This window comes from Heteronotia binoei, chromosome 3, assembly GCF_032191835.1.
Source record: "Heteronotia binoei isolate CCM8104 ecotype False Entrance Well chromosome 3, APGP_CSIRO_Hbin_v1, whole genome shotgun sequence".
NCBI lineage: Eukaryota > Metazoa > Chordata > Lepidosauria > Squamata > Gekkonidae > Heteronotia > Heteronotia binoei.
In genome coordinates this window covers 171,208,146-171,212,467 of record NC_083225.1, presented here as the reverse complement: position 1 = coordinate 171,212,467, position 4,322 = coordinate 171,208,146, and positions in this window count along the sequence as shown.

Genomic DNA, 4,322 nt, shown 5'->3' with positions numbered 1-4,322 from the left:
TTACAAATGAGGAATATGAGGTGGAAAAAGAGATAAGTGTCTCCGGGCTGCCATCATTGCACTAGTTGTTTAACAAAGGATTGTAAAACAGACAGGAAAAGGACAATAAAAACTTTCCCAGAGCTGCAGAGGGGACCACAATTAGCCAATTAAAGGGGACAATATAATCCCACTTGACCTACAGCACCTAAAACCTACAGATCCCATCACCCCATATCCTTAAAGGTACAGCATTTCCTTCTTCTTACTGAATTAATTCACAAGCCAGAAACATTTTTCTGATTCCAAGATACTGGCAGCTTTGGAGAGGCAAACAGCTCAATATGGAATCAAATTCTAGTTTTGGGGCTAGAACCTTGAATAAAAACAGGGAAATTCCTTTTCCTTAGACTTGGAGAAAGGCAATCCACACGAACTCACAGGTATGTTTTATCTGATTGGCTGGACTTCACAGATCCTGGAAAGGAGGAGCAGTGTCAGGGAGGTAGTGTGCTGGAGGCAATCTCGATTACCTCACTGAGCTGGGACTTGTAGCAGAAAACTTTCCACAATGTGGATCATGAAATGCTATGACTAGGTTTAAAAGAAATGAGCATCCCACAACATCTGGTGCTTCAGACATGCAACCTGTACTCTGGATAAGAGGCTACTATTAGGACAGAATATGGGGAAACAGAATTATTTCCAATTAGCAAAGGTATCAGACAAGGATGTATATTATCTCCAGTCTCTTCAATATATATGCAAAACATAAGATGAGGAAAGCTGGTTTAGATTTAGATGAAGATGGGAGTGAAAACTGGTAGAACGACCCTTGGCACTTACCGTGAGGGGTCCTTCTCCTAAGAGGATAGGAGGACATCTTGGGTGTTTCCCACCGTCCAATCAGGGAGGCAGGAATCTAAAATCTTCCTCTTCCTGTGGCTGTGGGAACCACCCTCTTGCTCAGTTTGGGTGACTCTGAGCAGCAGTACCAATAACCTATATAAGAACAGCAAAAAACTGCAACTTTAAGACAAAAAATATTGCCGTGTAAAAACAACTGGTATGAAGAGGAAAAGGCAGGTCATAGTACTTGACCTAAAAAGCCTTGTAAACTTTCAGCTATATAATAGAGAGAAGGAAAGATAGTATTTCATAGATAGTATTTCATAGATAGGGCAATAGACGGGAGGGCAAGATGTCCTCCTATCCTCTTAGGAGAAGGACCCCTCACGGTAAGTGCCAAGGGTCGTTCTCCCTAAGAGGCGGAGGACATCTTGGGTGCTCCCAGAGCAGTGTTAGTCAGGGAGGGATCGCCCTATTCGGGCAGCACGTGCTGCAATATCCGTCTGCCAAAGGCTGCGTCCGCAGAGGCGTAAGTGTTGATCTTGAATGCCTGACAAATGTGGAGACAGATGACCATGTGGCTGCTTTGCAAACTTCTTCGACCGAAGCGTTCTTCTCAAGTGCGGCATTGGTTGCTGCGCTTCTTGTTGAATGAGCGGTAATCCCCGGGGGCACTTTGAGATGCATCGCCTTATAAGCCTCTGCTATGCATTGTTTGATGGCATAACTTATTGCCGCTTTGGACATTTTCTGGCCCAGCCTGGGCGATGTTATATTGATGAACATAGACTCTGACTGACGAATCTGTTCAGTTCTGGCCAAATAGATCTTGAGTGCTCTACGCACATCCAGTGTATGCCATACCTTCTCCTTGTGATGCTTGGGATTCGGGCAAAACGATGGTAAATTGATTTCCTGGTTTTTATTAAATTTAGAGGAAACCTTTGGCTGGAAGGTAGGGTCTGTGTAGAGGACCACCTTATCTTTGTGAAATACACATAGCTCCCGCTTGACGGATAGAGCCCCGAGTTCGGAAACCCTTCTGGCCAATGTTATTGCCACCAGAAAGATAACCCTCATACGCAGCATCCTCAAAGGAACTGACATTAAAGGCTCGAATGGGGGGTTGGTTAAGGCTGACAGCACTGGATTTAGTCGCCACGTAGGAAAACGATGAGACTGAGGGGGAGACGTTAGTGAGGCTCCTCTTAGGAAACGGCGAATATGAGGGTGAGCTGACAACTTGTACCCCTCCACTTGGTGAAGCACTGATGAAAGTGCTGCCAGCTGACGTCTAAGTGTGGCCGGTTTAAGGCCTGTGCGTAAACCATCCTGGAGAAATTGCAAGATCTTTGGAATAGAAGGCTGTAAAGGGTCCACCCCCTTTCTCCGACACCATCTGTGGAAGGCTTTCCATTAGGCGTTATATATACGTGGTGGAGTCTTTTCTGGATGCTAAGATAGTGCTAGCTACTTCCGTTGAATATCCCAGATCTAGCAACGATCTCCTCTCAACCTCCACGCGGTCAATTGCAGCCAGTCAGGATGCGGGTGCCACACCGGTCCCTGTAACAGCGCGTCTGGCCACATAGGCAGGTGAAGTGGTTCCGTTGTCGACATCTGGTGAATTGAGGAGAACCACGGACGTCACGGCCACCAGGGAGCAACCAGCAAAATCTCGGCTCTCAGAAGCTTGACTCTTCTGAGCAGTTTTGGAATGACAGGAATCGGAGGAAAGGCGTAAAGAAGACCTTGAGGCCACGGGGATGTTAGAGCGTCTGTGGACTCCGCCTGGCTGTGGAAGAATCTTGTGAAGAACCTTGGAAGCTGGTGATTTTGACCTGATGCAAAGAGGTCCAGGATCGGTAGACCGAAGTGATCCACTATTCTCTGAAACAACAATTTGTTGAGCGACCACTCCCCGAATTGAATGCTCTCTCTGCTGAGCCAGTCCGCCTTGATGTTGCAGATTCCCTGAATGTGCTCTGCTCTGACTTCACATGGCCTTCCGCCCAGCTGAACAACTTCACGGCCTCCTTGTACAGAGCTGAGGACCTGGATCCCCCTTGGTTGTTCAAATAGGCTTTGGCTGCTATGTTGTCTGTCCGGGCTAAGACATGCTGACCGATGATCTGGTCCTGGAAGTGGAGTAGTGCTAATCGAATGGCTCGAAGCTCCAATAGGTTGATCGGGAGCTTGCTTCCCTGGTGGACCACTGACCCTGCGTGGGCTTCTCGTCGAGGGTCGCCCCCCAACCGGAAAGGCTGGCGTCTGAGAAGATCTGCATCTCCTTCTCCACATAGAAGATCCTCCCTTGTCGTAGGTTGGTATCTATTGTCCACCATCTTAGGCTCTTCTTCACTTCTAGAGGTACTGTCAGAGACAGGGTACGCTTTTCCATAATCTGGAGCTGGTAAGGTTGTAAAAACATCTGCAATGGGTTGGTATGGAATCGCCCCCACTGGACCGCCTCGAGATTCGAGACCAACAGACCCATGAGTCTTGCCAGGGATTGGAGGGATGATGATCTTTCCTTGATCACCTGATTTACCATAGTCTTGGTTCTCAGCACCTTGTCCTCTGGTAGGAAGAGGGCGTTCCGGTTCGTGTCTATGACCATGCCCAGATGTTCCAGCCTCTGGGTCAGGCGCAAGTGACTCTTGGAGAGGTTGACTATAAACCCGTGTTGTTGCAGACAATTGATGGTGTGTTGTACATCTTGTAGGGCGCTCCCCATGGAGATGCCCTTATCAACGGGTCGTTGAGATACGGGTGTACATGTATCCCCTGTTGTCGGAGAAGAGCTATTATGTTCACCAGTACTTTGGTGAACACCCTGGGTGCTGTTGCCAGGCCGAATGGTAGAGCCCTGAATTGGAAGTGCGACCCGTTCACGCAGAAACGAAGAAACTTGCGATGTGCCAGAAGAATCGGTATGTGCAGATATGCTTCTGTCAAGTCTAGGGATGTCATGTAGTCCTGATGATGGAGAGCTTCCGTTATGGATTTGAGGGACTCCATACGAAAGTGACGGAGTTTGATGGCCCTGTTCAGAAATTTCAAATCCAGGATTGCTCTCCAGTCCCCGTTCTACTTGGGAACCGTAAAAAAAATTGAATAGACACCTTAACATCTCTGATTCTGTGGTACTGGTTCTATCGCTGCGCACTCCAATAGGTGATGAATTGCCTTGAAAGTGATGTCTCTCCTGGTTGGGTCTGAACGAAGAGGGGATACAAGAAAGCGATTTGGGGGGGTTCTTCGAAACTCTATGGCGTATCCCTGGGAGACAATTTCTAAGGCCCAAGAGTCGGCTTGTGAAGTCGCCCAGATCTGATGGAAATGAAGAAGGCGACCCCCAACGGGAATGGAAGTCCAGTCAGGCTTTATTGGGCTTAGAGTCCCTCTCTGGCTTATCCGATCTGTCGGACTGGTGCCTCTGGAACCTCTGGTTACCGAAGTTCTTGCGAAACCCCTGTCTGGGCTGCCCCCAG